Raw genomic sequence first — 24664 nt, forward strand, 5'->3', positions numbered from 1 at the left:
CCTTATATAGGTTATTTGATTAAGAGTTTCTAATGGAAATAATTTATATATTGGTATTGCTGCTCCATGCCATGGTCTATCAGTGCTCTTCTTACCACTGGAAATAGAGTCATTTAAATGATGAAAGAAAGTCTTTAAATCTAATTCCATAAAATAAGGAATAAATTCATAAAATACATCTTTAAGATTTTATTCCTCTATAACTACTCTTGGTACCAAAATCTGCAACACTCAAGGTTCAATGAGAGAAGCAGAAAAAAGTAGAAGATATATATTAAGAAACTTATTGAAATGAGTTCGATCTTAAGATTGTGGGGACTGGCTATGTAAATCCACAATCTACAGGGCAGGTTATCAAGAATGGCAGACTTAAACTCAGGCACAAGCTGAAACTCCTGCCCGTAGGTAGAATTTCTTCTTCAGAGAGTCTTAGACCATTTAACTGATTAAGAGATTTTCAGGCCTTTCAAAGGTTAGCAATCCTAGAGAATGTGAAGGATTCTAGGGGTGGAGATGAGTGTGAGCAAAGATACAGAGGCCATGTCAATTGCTAGGAAGAATATAGCTCTAGATTGGAAATGATTGTATGGCCCTGAATAGAGTTTATCCTTATCCTTTGGGGAGAGGGAGAAAGCTTGAGGGGAACTCAGCAGCTTGCACTCCCAATTCAGGAAAATACCACTGACTTCTTGGAGTATGTGGTAGACCTGAACTTTGAGCTGAGGGTCACCCTGGACCAGAAGCTGAAATGGCCTCCAAGACCTATAACAAGGACTGCAGTGATTGCATTGGCTGCCTGAACATTGTGGAGGTCGGTGTCTGACTGTGGCACCCAAGAACCTGGGCACTTGAGCACTGCTGGGACTCTGCAAGCTGCCTGCAGGTGGCAAAATGAAGTGGAGCTTTCCCTGGGGCTTGGGCTGAAGATTGAAATTATTCAGAGTGTTGTTTTCTGACCACAGTAGAATTAAGCTAGAAATCAATATCAAAAATGAGAAGTAGAAAATACCCACATGCTTGGAAACTAAGCAGGGTCTCAGATCAATCCAGCTAGGTTTTCTCCCACAGACTATTAGAAAAAACATTAGGCCTACCCAGATTATCTAGGATAATCTCCTTCACTTGAAGTCACTTGACTTTAATCACATTTGCAAAATACCTTCACAGTCACTACTAGATTAGTGTTTGAGTGAATAACTAGGGACTGCAGCCTAACCAAGTTGACACATCTAAGAGACCATTACAATGGCATAGAAGAAGTGCACGCATTTGTAGGCAGATATCAGAAAATGAATACATTTGTATTCCCTGTTAGGGGGTTGGATTTTATCCTATGGATGGAGATGCTGGAAGACCTTAAGCAGGAAATTGTCAATATTTGAGCTTCATTTTATAGTGATAACTCAGTGCCTGATGTGGTTAATGACATGAGACATCTTTCAGAAAGTGGTATGGGATGGAAAAGATAAAGAATTCACAAGAATAGAAGTGGTTGGGATGTTTGCCATGGAAGTAGCTAATATCACTTCTTAATCAATTAATTTAATATATTATTTAAAATCACACTATTGAGTGCTTGTGATATATCTAAAACTATGTTAGTAATTATTGATGAAGATCCTGCTCCTGTCCACAAGGCTCCCAAGCACAGAGGCACTAAATGTGTAAAGGGGAAATACCAAAAAACCACTGAGATAGAGTGTAAGAGATATGCCCAGGATACTATGGGTGTGGCAGAGGAATGCCAGGGTGCAAGGGGTAAGGGAGAGTTCCAGAAACATAATGAATAGATTGAAAAAGATAAGAGACCTGAGGCAGAAACACTCTCTTTAACAAAATAGACAAAGCTAAAGAAATTGAAAGTTAATGTTGAGCTTAAATACTCAGGGGAATTGAGAGAAAACCAGTAGAGAGTAGTGCCACAGAAACTAAGAAAGGACATTTTCAAGAAGAAATTAATGGACCACTGATTGAATAGTGCAGTGAGGTCAAGTGAGACAAGAACTGAAAAGACTTCATTATATTTTGAAATCCAGAGGTCACTGTTGAACTGAGGAAAAACAGTTTTATTAGAAATGTAGAGGGTAGAGCTCTTATATAGCATGTTGAGGAGTTAATGAGAGGTCATAGAAATGATGATAATATTTTCAGACTACAGAAGCTGGGCTCTAAAATAAACTATATTAGACAAAGGAAAACAGAGACATGGTGAGTTTTGCTTCTGGATGGTAATTTAATACATTTTTAGGCTAAGTTAAAAGTAAATCAGTGGTCTGGAAGAGATGAAAGGAGCAGGAAAGCACCCATCTGCAAAATCAAAAGCTCCAAGAGGACATGGATTTTCCATTTGTTTTGCTTATAGTTCCTATGTATAGTAGAGGGAAATATTTGTAGATTGAATTAATTATTTGATAAACCCCTTTAAAAATAAAGGGTTAATAATATATTCTTTCTACAGCTGAGTAATATTTCATTTTATGTATATACTGCAATTTGCTTCTCCATTCATCTATTGATGGACATTTGGGCAGCAATGATAAATAACACAGCTATGAATATTGGTGTGCATATATCTGTTCATGTCCCTGCTTTTAATTCTTATATATATATACCCAGTAGTGGGATTGCTAGATCATATGGCAGTTCTATGGTTATCTTCCTGAGGAACCACCAAACTGTCTTTCACAATGCCTGCACGATCTACATTCCCACCAAGGGGTAAGTGTTCCCTTTCCTCCACATTCTCCTCCAAAACTTGTAGTCTTTTGTTTTTTAATGGCCACCAGTTTAATGGGTGTAAGGTGATATCTCATTGTAGTTTTGGAATCCTGAACATCAGCAGAGTTGCAAAACCAATTCTCCAATTCATTGGAGTCACCCAGGACAACTAACAAGGCGATGATGATAGAAATGCCCATCCCAAGGAATAGAGAAAGTCTGTAATTGCAAGCAAGATAGTTCTGTCCATCTACCCCATATGATCGAAGTCCCCTTACCCTAAAGATTGGGGAATGAAAAATGGACTTAAGTAGACTTAATATTCTTACTGACATTGTTATTCCAGCAATGGAAGAATTTGTATTATTGATACAAAGGCAGTGGCCACCAGAGATTCTGAGGGGAAGGAAAGCAAAAATTGATGCAATACGGGGGCATTTGGGGTAATTGGAATTATCCTGAATGAGGTTGTAATGATGGGCACAGGTGATTATATATTTTGTCCTAGCTTACAAAATTGTGTGGGACAGAGTGTAAACTATAATACAAACTATAATCCACAGTTAGTGGCAATGCTTGTATTCTTGTAACAGAGGTATCACACTAAAGAAGATGTTGTTAATGTGGGAAATTGTGTGAGGGGGAGGAAGTGGGGCATATGGGAATCCCCTATATATAATTTTTATGTACCATTTATGTAATCTAAAGTTTCTTTAAAATAGGTAATTAAGTTGATAGATAAATAAATTGTAACAACCTCTAATGCCAAAATAAGGTTAACAAATATCATAATTATCAGCATGTATGAAGACCACTATCACCCAGGTAAGAGAATGGACAGAAAATTATGCATCATGCAATATCTGCCTTTTTGCTATAGTCTGACATGTCTTTTAATTTAGTGTAGCCCTTGGAAAGTCCTGTTATTTAAATAGCATTTTCTGCCATCACTAATCATAAAATTGAAATTCAGAGAATTTAACAAACTGGAAAATTCAGAAATTTGAATCTTGATCATTCTTATTTCTCATTCTGTGTACTGAGTGCAATATATATATGCTATTAATCAATAGCTTGCATTTATTTCCCCTTCATTGTTTTAGATGGGAAAAATGCAAAGCACACTTATTGGGTAAAGTAAATCATAATTATGTCTTCATTATTTTCTGGTTTTAAAGATAATATATAAATAATCAGGCATATATGTCACCTAACATTGAGTATCATATATTTGATTTTGATCCATCTGTCCCTTTGGCAGAGAAGTCTTCTCGATCCTTGTACTGTGGTAGGAAACTATCTTAAATCCCAAACACAAGGATAGGTAACTCTCTTACATAGCACAATTTTCTTAAAGGATTGTCTGAGATGACAAATGGAATATCTTTACCTTTGTGTTTTAGATCTAGTTTCCTTGAAAGCAATGCCAAAACTAGGCTTAAGAGTGCATACTTTTGGTTTTTATTTGGGGGGTTGTAGGGTTGGAGCACTTGCAAATCAGGGAGAGTGAAGGAGACAGATACTGAGGCAGAGAAAGAAGGGAAACAAATGTACTAGTCAAAGCTTCATAAGCTGTCGATGGTTTGAGCTGGTTGCTGGGCAAGTGTGCTCTCTATTGATGTCTTCTGACAGACTGTGGCAGTTTGGTATTATTTATGAATTCCAAAAAGAAATAGATTATGTTTGTAAATTAGTCTGTTATTCTGGGTGTGATGCCCCGTGATTGTATTAAATTCAGTGGTTTTACTTTTACTCAAGACTAGGGTTTTGATTCAACCACATCTTTAGGGAATGCATGGTTGAGTCCCCAGCTCCAAAGACACAGCTGAGGCCCCAGGAAGAGAGATGAGACTGACAGCATTCAGCTGCAGCTTAGCCCAGAGAGCAAAATGCCCCTGGGAAAGAAATGGGTCTCATGTTAGCTTATAGCTGAGATCTGAAGAAGCTGGGACCATGGAGCCTTAAGAGGAAGAGGAAGACTAAACCCTTGCAGAGACTGGCAGCCATCTTGCTCCAAATGTGGCACCAGACTTTGGTGAGGAATGCAACTTATTCTTGTAAATTTAAGCTTTTACCCCAATAAATAGCCTTTATAAAAGCTAACAGATTTCTGGTACTTTGCATCAGCACTCCTTTGACTGACTAATATACAGGCCATACAAAAACTTGCCTCTAAATTGTCCACTGCAAGAAGGAATGGAGAATAATTTGTCTTTTTTTTCCCCTTTTCTTCCTCTTCATGGAAGTTTCTCCATGAGGAATTGACTCAGCCACCACCACCATGATACCACATACCAGGTACCATCACCTGATTTCAGGAAGCTTCTGGGGAAGCCAGATACCTTGCACTGTGTAGTGTTTTAACCAAGTTCTAGTCCCAGAACTTTGTTTAGTTACTCTCAGATTGTGGAATAATGTGGCTCTTCACAGTGGCTTGCACTGCTTATTCAGTGAAGAGAAAGTGGAAAAGAAGCAGGAGACAAGTGAGAATGAGGGAAACTGAGGAGAGGCAAGATATGTGTATAATAAAATTTATCTTATGTGTTTCATAAACAGTTATTTTACATATTTATTTGCTAAAAGGAGACACTATAGGGAGGGAGGGATCTGAATAGATTTCTTCTCTCCTTGCTGCAAAAGAAGGTATGCTATCAGCTTTAAGAAAGCAAAAGCAATAAACAGACATAATTATTATATTTGTAATTTTTTGGATAAATTCTATCATGCTTACATATGAAAATATGAAACAGATCTGAGGGAAGCATAAAGCTTATATGGAAAATATGATTCTGAAATAATTTTCCTTCATTAAACCAAACTGTGTTTAAATTATTTCAATACATAGTAGATTGAAATCTAATAAAAATTTCTGTTTAAATGATGGCCTCAATACCTACCTAATGTCTCTGGACAGAAAAAGGCCATTTAGTAGAAATCTAGTGCAGTTAAATCATGAATCATGAGAGAAGATTAGATAGACACTTATCATCAGCCATATTCATCTGGAGGATAAGAATCCTGAAAGCATAAAATTCTTCCATCCTGTGAATAAGATAAATTAATACAGATAATGGGCATTTAATACCACATCCTCTACTTTGTAGTTCAATCAATAAATTAAACATTGAAATTATTTTTGCTCATATTTGTTCAATTCAAATGGACCTCATGATTGAGTCAGAAATTATTAAAATATTGTGTCTTTTATATCTATTGTTAAAAGAAAATCTCTATAAGATGGTTCTCACACATTTTCCTCATGTTATACTGTCTGCCTTCTGATTTGAAGGAAAACAGAGATATAACAGCTGTCAGGTTCTTTGTCCAAATTTAATCAGGAATCAGCCAGAGAAAAAAGTCCTAATCCATCAACACCTGCTTGGGATAAGCAATAAACCCATCAGAGACAGAACCAAATATAGTGATTTAATTAATTGAAAAGCTTTGGCAACTCATCAACATGCTGTGTTCCAAAACAAGTTCTGGTATTCATCTAAGGTAAGACAGAATCCGTGTATGAATATCTCAAAACTTTAGTTTAATTTATTTAATTTATTAGGAATTTATTTTTAAAAGCTAATTTAGAACGATTTCAAAATGCCAGGTAGCCATACAGAAAAATATATACTTGATTTTTGTTTTAACTTGATGTTTGCTTTTCCTTACAAATTTTATATTATGAATTTCTGTAAATACTCATAGTTTGATGCAGGGCTATATTTTCATATGAAAGGCATATTTATGCTGCTAAAATAATACTGATTAAATTGATGAGTAGATATTCTAAGTCAAAACTATATTTATAGCTATTCAGGAGTCCATATGGATTTCTCTAAGAAAAATTATTTTAGTTTGTCTGGTTGCAAATCAAACTCATCATTTAGAAGTCTTTCTTATTTTTTTCCCTTATAGCCACTTGGCTGCTGAGTTATGTTACACTAATCCATAAAAGTTTTATCACATATTCCCTTGTTTTATTTCCAAGTAATCATTCAAATCATTTCTTCATTATTTCTTTCCTATATAAATAATACATTAATCACCCTTTTCTTGTCCTGGTCTAGGGTCACTCTTTTCTCCAATACACCTTATACGGCCAGAATTTCACTAACTAATTACTTGTATTAATCTCCCTAAAATTCAATAAATTATGAAGATATAACTAATTCCTATTGTTTTTGGAAAAATGATCCATAATTAGAGATCTACTTACATATTTTATTTTCCATTAAGACTTTTGTAATACCAGCAAGAAAAATCTGCTGAAGCTCACATAGAAATATGCTCTTTGCTTTTGGAGTCTAGCCTCCATTTTTGTTTGTTTTGTTTGCTTTCTTCAAAAATTTTGTTGTTTGTTTCGTTGGATGGATGAGGCTCTTAAATATATCTACTTTTGTTATCTCCCAGAAACATTGCAATCTTGGAAGACCAAGTTATTTTAAACTTCTTTTTGATATTCAGCTTTGTATCTCCACAACCTAGCACTGCCCATTACACAAACCACAATTTTATTATATTTTTAAATCTTTTGTGGCATATGATTGCAAATTCAATCCCAAATAATATGATAGAAAGTTCATATCACCTAAATATTTTTCACGAGCTTTTAAAACTGCCTTTCTCTAAAGAATATACAAATATACTAGTACATTAGTTCAAAATTTCATTTTTCCATTTTTCACTATTCAAAAATATTACAGTCATACATCTGAAAGTCACCTTAGCAGTTCCCTCATTCTGTCTATAACCAATTCCTCTAACATTATTTTCTTTTACTATCTTTTGGTTTTAAAGAATAGGTGTGTGTATAAATATATGGAATTAACTTGCAGTTAGATCTTTAAAATGTATTCTTAATCCTCGTTTAGTTCCTTAGTGCTCTTTTACTTTTCTCTGTATGTTTCCACCTGTCTAAAGGTTCTTATTCTTTCCCTCAACCAACTGACACAGTCTTCACTCATAATAGAATGTTCACTCACAATAAGAATGAACATATTACTTGATTGAACATTTTATACACATCTGTTCCACCTTGCAATTCTCTTTCTGAGCCAATTATTCTTCCTTTATTGCTTTAAAGAATAATGCAACTTTCATACTTTCTAATCTGGGCCCAGTTACTTGTACTCTTTTTAAAATCCCTATCATCTTCTCCAGTATCTTGCACAACTGAGTATTGCCTGATTTTCCCCATACTGTCATATTTTGTACATTTATTGAATTCTTCCTGTAGATGTAAAATTATGCTAAATTTTTAAATAACATTTATTGCATGGAACAAACATTTACAGAAAACTTGTATATATTTCAAAATATATAGTGAATATCTGTAAATTCATAATAGCTCCTAAGTTCATATATTTATAACTAATATATTCTCTTACTGTTTTTCATTTTTATAGACATGCCACTTATCAGATAAACAAGACTAGATTACAAGAATCATTTTCAACTTTTCTCTCCTACTCTACCCTCATCACTTATTTTAACATTTTACTAAATATACTTCTTAAATACCTCTTATATTGATCCTGTTTTCCTCAGTTTTAATGTTCCTGTACTAGTTAAAATGTTCATCATTTCATTCAGTCAATACAAATAACTTCCTGGTCTCTTTTCTCATCTTTTAATTCCTACTTCCAGTTATCTCATTGTTCTGACTTTCCAAGAATTAAATGAGAACTTTTTTTTCCTGAAAAATACTAAAAACTCAATTTGTGTGTAAATACCCAACGGGTTAACATCCAATGCAAAAATCTTCAACAACTGAGATTTCTGGGGAAGATGGTGGAGTAGCGTGCTCAGGACTCATTATTATTTTTTAATTATTTAGTGATGTGTACCACTCATACATAAATATACATAAACAATAAGTGTATAATAATAGTTGTGAACTTTCAAAACAAACATATATAACATCCTACAGGATTTTCATAACTCACCTTACCACCAATAACTTGCATTGTTGTTGAACCTTTTTAACTAATGATTAAAGAGCATTGTCAAAATATTACTACTAACCAAACTATTTTCCCCCAACCAACCCTACTATTATTATATTTATATCATTTATATATGAATATACATAAACAATTAAATGTATAGCAAAAGTTGTGAACTTACAAAGCAAACATGCATAACATCATAGATGTGCCCCATACATCAACCCTTCACCAGCACCTTGTATGATCGTGAGGATTATGATTAGTAGTAAGGACTTATTCTTTCTACTCAAATAACTATTAAACAAGTAGGATCTGTCTGACACAATTATTTTGAAATTCCAAATTCCAGGAGAACACTGTACAGCATCCAGGGAAGAGCAGGAGGAGAATGATTAAAAATTCCAGTAAAAAATATGGTAAATTACTGTTACCATGTGGTGACTACTGGTACCCATCCCCCACTATAGCAGCAGGCTGCTGCAGTGTCCAGTTCCTGGGTCTTTGTTGCTGATAGAAAGTGGCATAAGAGTCCTCCTATCCATGAACAAGGGTGTGCATTGTCCATCACTGACCACAGTTGTTGTTTTTTTTTTAAGAATATGATACTTTATATTTAGATATTAAAGACTGGGAAAGTATGATTTCAAAGGATTTGGTGGACTCGACTGGGAGGGGAGTGAATTTCAATTGATGAAGAGAGCAGTGCATGGTAGGGTAGGAACTTTCTAGTGCAATTCTGATACCTACTGAAACTTTGTCCAAAGCTGTGGTTTTCAAAGTGGGGTAAACACAGCTCTTGATAAGAAATTAAGATCCAGCTTTGCTAGCTATTGCTTCAACTTACTCAGACAAGTCAGTAACAGCCATGGTTTCAACCCAACTAAGAGAGGGTTAATGTTAGTACAGATTGAAAGATGCAGAGCTCCTCAGAGATATGGAAGAAAGTTAGCTGAAGGGCTGCATTTGCTTTGACTTCAGGCAAAATCAACATGAGACAATGAAAGGTATGTAAAATACTATAGAGTCAGATCATCTGGGACAAAGACTTGCAAGCTTCAGTTACCTGGGGCGGGGAGGGAGGTGAGGAGGGATGTACCCTTAGAAACAGAAAGTACAACCAAGGTCCTATAAACAGGACAACTCCAAAACAACCAATAAGCAAAAACCCAGAAAAAGATATAAGAAAGGAAAAACACAATGCATTCACCTTTGGCAAAATGGATTGATAGGAGGGTTAAAGCTCAAGAAAATCTGTTTTATCACCAACTGGCTACAAAATCAAGAAACAGAAATACAAGGTAATAAATCCCAGAGTTAACATTCTAAAATATTAAAAAGCATAATGTGCAAAAAAAAGAGTACAAGACAAATAAGGAAACAGGAAATGATTGCCCTCCCAAAAGAAGAGGACAAAAATATAGAAAATACCAATAAAAAAGATGAGGATGTGAAATAACAAACAAAGCCTCTTAAAAATGATCTAAAAATGTTTAAAGAGGTGTCAGAAAGTGCTGAGAGATAAACACTGGATATCAGAAAAACAATGAGTGAATATTGTGAGAGTCCAACTAAAGGCATAGAGATTTTAAAAGGAAACAAGTAGGACTACTGAATTTGAAGACCACAATAACTGAACTGAAAAATGCCTCAGAGAGTTTCAAAAGCAGAATGTAGCTGACAGAAGAAAAAATCATTGAACTTGAAGATAAGACACTTGAAATAAAGGCAAAATATCTTATCATAGCTATGGAATACCATCAAGCATACCAATATACACATTATGGTAGTCCCAGAAGGAGAAAAAAGAGAGAAAGGGAAGAAGGAATAGTCAGAGAAATAATGACAGAGAACTTCCCAAATTTAGCAAAAGACATGGATATGCATATAACAGAGTTCAGAGAAAAACCAGTATAAACATGAAGAAGTAAATAGCCCATAATATATTGATGGCACTATCAAATACAAAAGACAAGGAGAGATTACTGAAAGCTACAAGATAAAAGCAATGTATTTCATACAAGGGAATCCTAATATGATTGACTATTGTTTTCTCATCACAAACTATGGAGTCAAGAAAACAGTGGATTTAAATTCTTGAAGTGGTGAAAGAAAACATCTGTCAGACAAGACTTTTATATCAGGCTATACTCTCTTTAAAATTAGGATGAGACTAAGACATTCTCAGATAAACAAAAGCTGAGGAGGACACCACCATTAGATCTGCCTTAAATGCAATGCTAAATGGAGTTCTACAGATTCTAATGAAAGGACACTAGACAGTGGTTCAAAGCAGCATTCAGAAATAAGATGTGGTTAAGGTAACCATTTGGGCACCTATATATGCTAGTATTATTGTATTGTATTGTTTAGTATATAACGCCACTTCTCTCTTCCTACAGGTGTTAAAATGCAAATGCATAAATTATAATGATAAATCTTGGTTTTTGGACATACAATATACAAATATAAGTGATAACAATTCCAAAAAAATGATGGGGGTACAAAGTAGTATAGGAAAATTATATGTTCATGTTATCAAACTTAAGTAGGTATCAAAACAAATGTAACTATTATATATTGAAGATATTAAATGTTAACCTTATGGTACCACAAGGAAAACAGATGAAAAATATATCTAGATAGTAATGAGAAGGCAGTCAATATGGTACATCATAAGAAAGCAAACTAATAGAAAAATAGGCTTTCTTGGAACCGAGGGACAAACAGACATGAGAAATACAAAGGATAATTAGCAAAATGGCTATTATCAGTAGTGCCTTTAAATGTAAATGGATTAAACTCCAGTCTAAAGGCAGAGATTGGATGAATAGATAAAAAAGCATGGCCCAAATCAATGTTATATGAAAGAACCACCTTACAGCAAAAAATGCAAGTAGGTTGAAAGGGGATGAGAGGATGGAAAAATATATCATGCAACTGGTATCCAAAGAGAACCAGGATGGATTTACTAATATCAGATAAGTGGACTTTAAGTAAAAAATGTTATGAGATACAAAGATGATCATTATATTATGATAAAAGGTTCAATTCACAAAGAAAATGTAACAAATATAAATATATGCACTTCACAGCAGAGCCCCAGATACATATGAATAAAAAACTGACAGAATAAGAGGCAGAAATTGATGGTTCAACATTAATAGTAAGAAATTTTAACATACCACTCTCAATAATAGAAAAAACTAGTGGGAAGAATTAATAAGGAATTAAGTTAAACAAATTAGACCTACGTAAAACACTGCACCCAATGAAAAGAGAATACACATTCTTCTAGAGTGTACATGGATCATTCTCCAAGCTAGATTATATGTAGCATTACATAACAAGTCTTAATAAATGAAAAAATAAAACCTGAAATCATACAATGCATATACTCCAACCACTACAGAATGAAGTTAGAAATAAATAACAGAGGGAGAAAGGGAAAATTCACAAATACGTGGAAATTAAAACAAAAAAACGTAATCTTAAACAGCAAATTGGTTAAAGAGGAAGGCAGAAGCAAAATTAGGAAATATATTGAGGTGAATGAAAATGAAAATACAGCATACCAAACCTTATGGGATGCAGAAAAGGCATTACTGAGAGGAAATTTATAGCTATAAATGCTAACCTTAAAATTGGAAGAACTAGATTAAGAAGAGAAAACTAAATCCAAAGCAAGCAGAAAGGAGGAAATAACAGATTAGTGCAGAGATAAATGAAATAAAACTTAAAAAAAAATAGATTCAACAAAACCAATAATTGGTTCTTTGAAGAGTTAACATAATCAACAAAACTTTAACTAGACTGACAATGAAAAAAGAGATAAAGTACAAATAATGAGAATAAGATATGAAATTGGGAATATTTCTACTGACCCACTGAAATGAAATGGATTATAACTAAATACCATAAGCAACCATATGCCAACAAAATTTATTTTAGATGAAATGGGCAAATTCTTAGAAACACACAAACTACCTACATTAAATCAAGAAGAAATAGAACCAACAAACCAATGACAGGTAAGTAGATTGAATCAGCAATCAAAAACTTCCCCCAAAAAGAAATACCAGGTAGGTCCAGATGGAATCACAGTGGAATTCTTTTTTTTTTAAGATTTATTTTTATTTATTTCTCTCCCTTCCCCCCCCCCGCCCCCACTCCAGCTGTCTGCTCTCTGTGTCCACTTGTATTCTTGTCGGCGGCATCGGGAATCTGTGTTTCTTTTTGTTGTGTCATCTTGCTGTGCCAGATAGCCGTGTGTGTGGCCCCAGTCCTGGGCAGCCTGCACTTTTTTCATGCGGGGTGGTTCTCCTTACAGGGCTCACTCCTTGCTCTTGGGGCTCCCCTATGTGGAGAACACCCCTGTGTGACATGGCACTCCTTGCTCTCATCAGCACTGCATGCGGGCCAAATTCACCACATGGGTCAGGAGGCCCTGGGCCAAATATTCCAACATGATTTAACTCTAACTTTGCTCAAAATCCTCCAAAATGTTGAAGAGAAGGGAATACTCCCTACCTCATTCTATGAGGCCACCATTACCCTCATACCAAACCAAGATAGTTATCAAAAGTATAAAGATATGATAAGAAAATAAAAGTAGAGACCAATAACTCTTTAAAGTGTAGATGCAAATTTCCTCAACAGAAACCTATCAATCTGAATCCAAAAACATATGAAATTACTATACATGATGATCAAGGGGAATTTATCCAATATATGCAAGGTTGGTACAACATAGGCAAATCAAGTAATGTAATACACTGCAATAACAGAATGAAGAAAAAAAAAACGTGGTCATTTCAATCCACACAGAATAGGTATTTGACAAAATACAGTACATATTCTTGATAAAAAACATTTTGAAAGATAGCAGTAGAAGGAAACTTCCTCAACATGATAAAGGGCATATATGAAAAGCCCACAGCTAACACACTAATTAATGGTTCTAAGATCAGGAACAAGACAAGGATGTGCATTGTCACCACTGTTATTTACCATTGTACTGGAAGTTCTAGCTAGAGCATTTAGGCAAGAAGAAGAAATAAAACTCATCCACATTGGAAAGAAGAAAGTAAAACTTTCCCTATTTGCAGATGATGTAATCCTATAAACAGAAAATCCTGAAAAATCCACAACAAAGCACCTAGAACTAATAACTGAATTCAACAAAGTAGTGGGGAATAAGATCAATACCCCAAATCAGTAGTGTCTTTGAATATAAGCAATGAACAATTGGAATAAGAAAGCAAGAAAAATTTCCATTCACAGTAGTAACTAAAAGAATCAAATATCTAGGAATAGATCAGGACTTGTACAAATATAACTACAAAACACTGTTAAAATAACTTAAAGAAGACCTAAATAAATGGAAGGATATTCCATATTCATGGACTGGAAGACTAAATATCATTAAGATGTCAATACTACCCAAAGCAATTTATAGATTCAATGCAATCCCGGTCAAAATTCCAGCAATCTTCTTTGAAGAAATGGAAAAGCCAATCATCAAATTTATATGAAAGGATAAGAGGCCCTGAATTGCTAAAGCCATGTTGAATGAAGTTAGAAGACTCACACTTATAGGTCTTAAAACTTATTACAAAGTCATTGTAATCAAACAGCATGATACTGAAACAAGTGCAGGCATATAGAACAATGGAATAAAATTATGAGCTAAGAAATCAACCCTCACTCTTATGGCCAACTGACTTTTGTCAAGATGGCAAAAAAAAAGTCAATTGGGAAAGAATAGTCTCTTCAATAAATGGTGCTAGAAAACTGGTTCTCCTTTGGCAAAAAAAAAGAAGAGGAAAAGGAAGAGGAAGAGGAAGAAGAAGAAGAAGAAGGAGGCGGAGGAGGAGGAGGAGTCCCACATAATACTATGTACAAAAACCAACTAAAAATGGATCATAGACTTAAATATAAGAGACATAATTATCAAACTCCTAGAAGAACACATAGGGAATCATCTTCTGGACCTCGTGTTAGGCACAAGGTTTTTAAAGAAACTTTAGATTGCATAAATATTACATAAAAATATAGGTGATTCCATAAGCCTCACACCCTCCCCCTGCCTCACTTTCCCACATTAACAACATCTTTCATTAGTTTGGTACATTTGTTACAATTGATGAGCACATATTAAAGTATTGCTACTAACTGTGGACTTAGCTTACATTGTAGTTTACATTCTTCCCTGCACAATTTTATAGGTAAAGGCAAGGCAATATCTTCTTAAACGTTATAACCAAAGTACAGCCACAAAAGAAAAAAAAAAATAAATGGGAATTTGTCATATACCAAAAAACCTCAAAGGACTTTATCATGAAAATAAAAAGACAATTTATAAAATATGAGAAAATATTTGGAGACCATGTATCTGACAAAGGACTAAAATCCATTATGTATAAAGAAAACCTTCAACTTAACAAAAAACAAGCAAACAATTTGAATTTAAAAGAGGTAAAAGACCTGAACTGACTTCTCTTTAAAGAAGGTATAAAAACGGAAAGAAAGCACATGAAAGGATGCTCAACATCACCATCTATCAGGGAAATGCAAATCAAAACCACAATGAGGTACCATTTCACACACATTAGAATGGCTGCTACTAAATTTAAAAAATCACAAAAAACAGAAAATAGCAAGTGTTGAAGAAGATGCAGAGAAATAAGAACAACAATTGGTTGTGGGTGACAATGTAAAATGGTACATTCACCATGGAAGACAGTTTGGCAGTTCCTCAGAAAGCTAAGTATATATCTACAATATGACCCAGCAATCCTGCTTTTAGGTATATACCCAAAAGATTTGAAAGCAGACATTTGAACAGATATTTATATACCACTTGTATAAGTCAGCCAAAGGGGTGCTGATGCAAAATACCAGAAATTGGTTGATTTTATAAAGGGTATTTATTTGGGGTAGGGGCTTACAGATACCAGGCCATAAAGCATAAGTTACTTCCTTCACCAAAGTTTATTTTCACGTGTTGGAACAATATAGCTGCCAAACATCTGCAAAGGTTCAGGCTTCCTGGGTTACTCTGGGCTCAGTTCCTCTGTTTTCTCCACAAGGTCAGTTGTAGACTATCAGGTAAATGGCTGTGTCTTTCTCTCCCTGGGTTCCAGCTTCAGCATCAAACTCCAACATTAAAAGCCCTCAACTCTGTCCTTCGCCATGCCTTTTATCTTTGAGTCCCCGCCCAACAAGGGATGGGGACGCAACACCCTAATGGCATGGTCCAAAATCAAAGCCCTGATCATAACTCAATCACACCCAGGTACAGACCAGAGTACAAACATAATCCAATATCTATTTTTGGAATTCATAACCATATCAAACTTCTATACCACTGTTCATAGCAGCATTATTCACAATTGCCAAAATGTGGAAGCAACCAAAATGTCAATCATCTGATGGATACATGAAATACGTTATATGCTTCAATGGAATATTGTTGAGTTGTGAAAATGAGTGAAGTCCTGATACATTTGACAACAGGGATGAGAATTGAAGACATTAGGTAGAGTGAAGTAAGCCAGATACAAAGGAAAAATCTTGCAGATCTTAATGACTTAAAACAATCATAGTCTGAATATAGAATATTGGTTACGGGGATGAGGTAGGGTTAGGGAATGGGAAGTTAAGGCTTAAAATGTATAGGGTCCTATTCGGAATTTTGGAATTTTTATGTTGATACAACTTTATTGAAAAGTGACCTGCCACAGAAAAGTCAGTAAAATATGAACCAACCTGTGTTTTTAAGGTCTGATGAAATCTCACGTTAAATACAAAATAGTATAAAATATACTAATTGAAACTATAGTTAAATTAGAAAAAAATAATATATTACCAATAAATTAAGCATTTACAAATGGTTTCTTCCTAAGCACTTACAACTAGTTATAGTTCTTTTAAAAATTCTAATAAACAGTTTGAAGTTCATGAGCAAACCTAGTTACTATAACATGAAAGAAAGATGTTCACATGAAATTACTTCAACCCCAACTTTCACAAACTCTTTCACTTTTATCAGGGAAAATTATACTAGACCAATGTTTTTAAGTGAGCAACAGCTCACGTAGAGTTTTACAGGCAAATAACTCATTACCCTACAAATACATAATAAATTTGCTAGATTCCCCTCTCTGTAGAGAACATCAGCTCTGAATGTATGTAAGTACAATTCATTTGAAATAGCATAAAAACAAAATAGACTTCAATGAAAGAGTTGGCTAAAAAAGACAATTGCCTGAGGGAAAATTATCTAATCATTTTTCTTAAACATCTTCTCTATCTTCAAGCTTTTGTTAAACCCACTCCATTCCCTAGATCATTCTGAAAATGAAAATCATATACCTAATGGACCTCTCAGCAGCCTTCATAATTTCAAGGCAATGTTTTAATTTATCCTTTGTTATTTCATCACATTTCCTACCAACAGTGCAAACACTTTGGAACAGTTGAAGTTCTCAGTAATATGGACTCTTGCTTTCTTTAGATTTAGGTATAACTTGTATCTCTTTTGAAGAAAAGAGTGTGTTTAGTAACTATCCCCTGAGTCCTGAACCTGAATTTCCTCATGATGCACATAAAGCACAGAAGCAAGTGGTGACTTCTCAGGACTAAGTTTTAACTTTTTTTAAAAGTAACTGACCCAGCAGAAAGTTTTATTGATATTTCGTTTAAAATAGTATAAATTTAATAGTGTTCTTACAGAAAGTCGATATTTGAACAAAAAATAAAAAATAAAAATGTATCAAAATACAAAGGAAAACTTTTGTAAATGAAGATGCATTTTAAAAGTTGTTTTTAATTTCTAAGTGAAATTTATTTATATATAAAACAACAACGTGGACCACTGTCCATGTGGTGCTGCAGTGCTCCAGAATGTATTCCCCAGGTGCAGTGGATGTGCTGCAATGATGGAAGAGGTTGTTGATGTGGGAGGGGTGGGGTGGGGGATATATGGGGACCTCATATTTTTTGAATGTAACATTTAAAAGAAAATAAAGAAGAAAAAAATTAATTTTAAAAACTTTCAAAAAGCTATAGCATAATAAATGTCTTCTTGGGAAATACAATAATCCCTCAAACTTTAAATTCCATTTCATGAACATGAATCACTAGAAATCCTTTATTTTTGATAGTCAAATTCAATATAAATAAGTGAAAATCAGTCCTTACCTTTCGTTAATCCTCTGTGAAAGATTCAAAGCTACTGTTCAGTCAAATGTAGTAAATTCAGAAACACAATAAATCTTCTCTAAAAGTATCAATTATTATAACACAGGGTAAATGCAGCATACTTTGAGGTTTCTTATTCTTCCTAAATGCTTTACAATAAACCAAAAACTGCACCAAAACTTCATTACAGAATCACATATATTGCTTACTTATATAGTCTTTCTCCAAGCATTTGAATGTCCTGGAAGTTAAAGTCATAAAACAGTTTTGTAAAGTAGTCAAAAATGAAAAGATAAATTATTTCATACAAAGCAAAATGATTACTGAAAAATAAAGGTGATAAATCTATTTAGTTATAGTAACATTTAGTCAAATTGTGGAATGTTTCACACAACTTGCCTGTCAAACTTGCTCTGGGACCATGCTAATCTTATCTGTACTATTTCAAATTTAGTATATGTGCTGCCAAAGTGAGCACCTAAGGCTTAACTTTGGACCGTACATTTAGGTAGGTCCCTTGATTCAAGGTTGCCTTTAGAGGTTAGAAATTCAACATAGAAACCCCACTCTCTAGTTCACTGGACTCAGCCAGGAAAACTAACAAGGAAATGATGATGAGCAACGACTATCCCAAGGAAGAGAGAGCATCTACAACTGTAGGCAAGATAGTCCCATCCATCTGCCTCCATGGTATCTAAGTTCCCTCTCAATTAGAGGTGGAGTAGGCACCATCATCCCTGAATTCTCAGGATTGGGGAATGAACAATGGACTAGAGTAGACTTACTGATATTCTACTGTAGACATACAGTTATTCTAGCAATGGAAGAAATTTTTACATTGATATGCAGGCAATGGTCACTGGAGGTTCTGAGGAGAGGGAGAAGGGAAAAATAGACATAATATGGTGGCATTTTTGGGACATTGGAATTACCCTGAATGATGTTACAATGACAGATATAGGACATTGTATATCTTATCATACCTTACAAAATTGTGTGGTAGAGAGTTATAATATAAACAATAATCCACACTTAGTGGCAATGTTCCAATATGAGTTCATCAATTATAAAAAATGTACCACACTAATAAAGGATGTGGTAGAGAGTTATAATATAAACAATAATCCACACTTAGTGGCAGTGCTCCAATATGAGTTCATCAATTATAAAAAATGTACCACACTAATAAAGGATGTTGCTAACATAGGAAAATGTGGGAGGGGTAGGGAGGGGGGCATATGTGAATCTCCTATATTTTTTATGTAACATTTATGTAAATCTAAGTATCTTCTTTAAAAAAGATTTTTTAAGTATTGCAAAATTAAAAAAAATCATTCCGTTTTCAGCCATCTGTTTCTAATATAGAGCAAAGGTATACTACATATCAAAACTCCATTTATTAAACTTTATCTTCTGCAAAATTAAAATTTTAAAAAATCCAAGCCCCAATGTAGATTATAAACCTATTCAGACTTAACCATGGTAAAGCAAATTTTTAAATTTTCTTGTCTTCCTAAAAGAATTGTGGTGTTTTCAGCTAACAGATTAAACAACTTTATAGATCTCATCTGTCATCAAGAAAACACAGTTTTTAACCTGGTAACAGAAAATCATTCTGGGAATCTGACACATGGTCAAGATTTTAAGACCAGAATTGAAAGCATTCTTTTAGATTCTGCCTGTAATAATTGTCAGAGAGGAAATTATTAAATGTCCAACTCAGTGAAGATGTAAATCAAAGGTTGGTAAAAATGGTCTGGTTTGTAGACCTTCAGTACTGCTCAACAAATTCGACAGGCCACAGTGTGAGGTTTTCAATGATGGGGCTCTCATCCACTCACTGATTTTTTGCCTGTCTTCCATAGCCTCCTCTCCCTGCATCATAGTCTTGCAGATACTAATCTCTTACTGGGCTACTAGGTCACTTGGTGTCATACTACCAGCCCGCATAAAAGCCTGCTTCCCATATGAGCGAATGATGCGGTCATCCAGAACTGTTCCATGTATGTACTGCATTACATTTTCTGCATCTGCTCTTGAATGGTACTTCACAAAACAGAATCCACATGCTGTTACTTTTTTATTTTATTTTATCCAGGCCCATAATGGTTTTCTTTATGTCACTATCACCACTATTGCTGAAGAATTCATAGATTTGTTCTTCAGTTGTGTAAAAGGAAAGATTTCTGACATACAACATAGACCTTTTCTTTGGTAATTTTTATTGTTCTTCATTGTCACTTCAGAAGTACTGATCCCATTACTGGCTCAGCTCCTCATAGGAGTCGATATGTAATACACACAGGAGGGCACAGGACATAGTGCAAAGTCGTCTTTTGGATGTTTTGGTAATGGATGATGATGGTAGTGTATCACTTGTGAATGCAATTAACAGCACTGAAATATATACCTGAATATGATTAAAATGGGAAAAGTTAGATTGCATATGTGATTATGGAATACAGATTAAAAAAAACATGTAAATATACTACACAAACAGTCAATCCTAAATTAAATTACAGACTTTAATTATTAAAATGTGCTACCATAAATTGTAAAAAATGTTCCATACCAATGCAAGGTATTGGTGGTTTTGTGGTATATGAGAACCTTGTATTTTATGCATGATTGTTCTGTAAACACACAACATCTCTAATTAGGGGGAAAATCATCACCATCTAACCACTACTTAATTGGCAAGACAATTCCCAAGTATTCTCTTATAAGTATAAGGAATTTCAGTTCCACTGAACTTACATGTCTCCATGACCTTAAAGTTTCCAATATTAGGAAAAAAATCATTTCTCACTTAATTTCCGAAGTTGAAATATGTAATAAGTTAAGAAATAGTGCCAAACAAAATAGTGAATCCTATTATCCCTGCGAATATATCAGATCTCCTACTTGTGTGTGTGTATTTGTACACACATACTCCTATCATACATATTTCAATTTCATTGAAAATTTTACTGCATCACATTGCAATTTATGATTGCAATTCTTGAAAATAGGGTGTTATTATTTATAGCTGAAGTCAGATGATGGCTGAGGTTAGAATGGTGAATGTTGACTGTCAGCTGAGATTCAGCATGGGCGCCATCCATTAGATCATATATATATGGACTTTACATCTGACCAGAGGTTATTCACAGCATGATGACATAATTCTAAGGGAAAGAATCTCAAAGAAAAGTAAAAAAAAAAGTTGCATTCACATTTTTAGACTTGACTTTGAGTGTCCTGAAGCACACCTTCCACCACATTCTACTTGTTAGAACTAAGTAACTAATTTGAACCTGCATTCAATAGGAGAAAATTATACTTCAACACCGAATAGAATGAATGTTATAAGAATTTGAATATTTATTTTAACTCCTCCACACATAATTTCTATGCCATCTGTGTATATATATTCGGTTCATCACATCTAACTTAGTCTAACAGCAGCCCCAAGGTTTTCTAGTGTCCATTCATTTATTGTACAATGTTTGAACAATGTGCCTCAAATTCCACTTTGCTCTCACACTACTGGAATATAGAATGGTTCATTCATTATTCATACAGTGAGTATTTATAGTTCACTTTGCCATTCAAATGTGTCTATAGGTTCCCCATCTTTGTTAATTATGCTTTATGGCTGAGTGCATAAATATATTTGCTAATATGCATTTCAAGTTCCTAGGTTCAGAGTGTTTAATTTATCTATTTTTTTTCTTTTAATTCTGACTCATTTCCAGTTTACACTTAACTATTTTCTCTTTTCAATTTTCCATTTTCAGTTTTCCATTTTCAAGAGCCTTCTATGTAGCAGTTTTACTATCAACCTGCCTGGCATTACCCAGAAAATAAATGTAATACAGAATTACACTACTTCACACTTAATAGCGTATCCCATATATGACTGTTTTGTTTTGATTTTCAATTTAATTTGTAATACTAAAAAAATTGTATTAATAGACTTACAGAAGCTTTTTATCTTAATGTTTGTCTACAACATGCCATTTCTGTCACTAATAATATTAAATACACATGATAAAATGATCTTAAGATGAATTCCTCTATCATATATAGACCAAAAAGAAAATAAGGCCCAACATTATTCTATGGGTTAATATTATACTTTTTCATCTCACAAATCTATTAAAAATCTTGACATATAATTGACATGCCATATAATTCACCCAATTAAAATGTACAATTTAATGGTTTTTAGTATAGTCAGTATTGGGTAACCATTAATACAATTAAATTTATAATATTTTTATAACCCTTCAAAAATGTTTTACCTATTAGCAGTCAATATGTTCCCAAAAAATCCCAGGCAATTTCTTTTCTAAGTCTATATATTTGCCTATTCTAAAAATTTAACATAAATGGAATTGTACAAATATGTGCTATTTTTTGTGACTGGATTCTTTCACATAGCATATTATGTTTAAGGTTCATCCATGAAGTAGCATATATCAGTATTTCATTCCTTTTTATGGCAAACTATTATCCTTATATGGACATTTTATTTATCTATCATTTGGACATTTGGAATTTTTCCATTTTATGGAAGAGTAACAATGCTATTCACATTCATGTACAGTTTTATATGTGGCATGTTTTAATTTCCTACAGGTGTACCCTAGGAATGAAACTGCTCAATCATATGAACGCTCTGTAATTAAATACTCAGGGATTATTAGCTTGTTTTCCAAAACAGATTCACAATTTTATATTCATACTAGCAGTGTAGGAAGATTCCAATGTCCCCATATTTTCACCAACACTTGGTTTTATATATCTTTTAATGGGATCCATTCTTCTGGATGTGAATTCATTTGTCATTCTGGTTGAGACCATTCTCTGATGATATATGATGTTAAATACCTCTTCAGTTCCTATTGTGTATTTATGTATCTTTGGAGAAATGTCCAGTCAGATCATTTGTTACATTTTAATTGATTTCTCTTTTTCATATTGAATTGTTAGAGTTCTCTCTACATTCTGGATACAAATCCCTTAAAGACATATGGTTTGAATGTATTTTCTCCCATTCTGTGGTCTGTATTTTTACTTTTCTTATGGTGTCTTTTGAAGCACAAAATCACTTTTGATAAAATTTTTGATGAAGTCTAATTGTTTAATTTTCTTTTTTTGTGTGCTTTTGTTGGAATATTTAAGATGTTTAACACAAGGTCACAAATATATACATATATATTTTATAGTTATAGCTCCTATATTTACATCATATATTTTGAGTTAATTTTTGTGCATAGTGTATAGCAGTGGTCAAACTTCATTCATTTACTTGTAGATATACAGTTGACCAAATAATATTTGTGATAAGAAAATATGGTGGAAGAACTCTAGCCATCATGAATGACACCGTAACTATCCAGACCAGGAAGTTCATGGCCAACAGACTACTTCAGTGGAAAAAAATCGTCATCAATGTCCTTCATCGTGGGAAGGCAACAGTACATAAGACAGAAATTAAGGAAAAACTAGGCAAAATGTACACACCTGATGTCATCTTTGTATTTGAATTCAGAATCCATTTTGGTGGTGGCAAGACAACTGGCTTTGGCGTGATATATGATTCCTTGGATTATGCAAAGAAAATGAACCCAAACACAGACTTGCAAGCCATGGACTGTATGAGAAGAAAAAGACCTCAAGAAAACAGCGAAAAGAACGCAAGAACAGAATGAAGAAAGTCAGGGGGAGTGCAAAGGCCAATGTTGGTGCTGGCAAAAAGTGAGCCAGAGATTGGATAACAGAAGGAGTAAAGATTCTTCAGTGACTCAATTGGTGATTGTGCAGATTTTTCACCAGATGATTAATAAAACTATAAAACTATAAAAACTTTGATATGTTTGGTTATTTGAAATATATTTGAAGTTTACTGGAAATGTCAGTCTGCTGCTTTGGCAGATTTAGATTGATGCTCAGGTTCAGGTATTGTCCCATTAAACATTCAGTGAAAAAGAAAAGAAAATAGGGTAACTTCCCCATCACATTTTCCAGGCAATTTCTACAGGTTCAATTGTTTCCTGCAAAAAGTATGTTGAAATCAGAACCCTGAGTACCTCAGTATGCAAACTTATTTAGAAATAGGGCCATTGGAGATGTAATTATTTAAATTAAGATGAAGACATATTACAATAGATTGGTCCTTCAATCCAATATGACTGGTACCCTTATAAGAAGAAAAAAGTCACCAAAACAAAAGACCATGTGAGGACAGAGGCAGAGACAGCAGTTATGCAGTGACAAGCCAGTCCCCCACAGAAGCTACTAAGAAACAAGAAAGCTTTCATCCATAGAGCCCTCAGAGAGAGTTTGGCCCTGCCAAAAACTTGATTTCAGACTTCTAGCCTCCACAACAGTGAGAGAATAAATTTTCATTGTTTTAAGTTACCAAGTTTATGGCTTATTAATTACAGGGAACTCAGGAAATTAATACAACAATTATGCTTAAATCAAATGAACATAAATACACTTATTTCTGCATTCCTAATACTATTCCTTTAAACTATGTATCTAAACTTATGCATGAGATACCTGTGGTGTTTTGTTAATTTTGATATTGAAAAGTGCAAATCATCAAATTTTGATTTTTTCCCAATGTTGTTTTTACTAGTCATGGTTCCTTAAATTTTATATATTTTTTAGCCTTTATTTGCACATTTTTACCAGAAGAAAAATAGCTGGTATTTTGACAGGGATCATACCCAAAATGTTTATCAATCTGGGGATAATTACCATCTTAACAGTATTAGAGGCTTTGACCCAAGAATACAGGATGTATT

General features: G+C 34.0%; 1 non-coding gene and 2 pseudogenes across 1 annotated transcript; 1 reads left to right on the forward strand and 2 right to left on the reverse strand.

Annotated features, from left to right (window-relative positions):
• Positions 1–18234: 18234 nt before the first annotated feature.
• On the reverse strand, positions 18235–18342 carry LOC111763800 (U6 spliceosomal RNA). The gene has a single exon (XR_002796603.1). It is a non-coding gene; the product is annotated as a U6 spliceosomal RNA (small nuclear RNA).
• A 1359-nt stretch (positions 18343–19701) lies between these two features.
• LOC101414406 (nuclear cap-binding protein subunit 2 pseudogene) lies at positions 19702–20184 on the reverse strand (annotated as a pseudogene).
• A 3043-nt stretch (positions 20185–23227) lies between these two features.
• Positions 23228–23563, forward strand: LOC101414852 (small ribosomal subunit protein eS24 pseudogene; annotated as a pseudogene).
• The last annotated feature ends 1101 nt before the right edge of the window (positions 23564–24664 follow it).

The sequence above is a fragment of the Dasypus novemcinctus genome, chromosome 2, assembly GCF_030445035.2.
Source record: "Dasypus novemcinctus isolate mDasNov1 chromosome 2, mDasNov1.1.hap2, whole genome shotgun sequence".
Taxonomy (NCBI): Eukaryota; Metazoa; Chordata; class Mammalia; order Cingulata; family Dasypodidae; genus Dasypus; species Dasypus novemcinctus.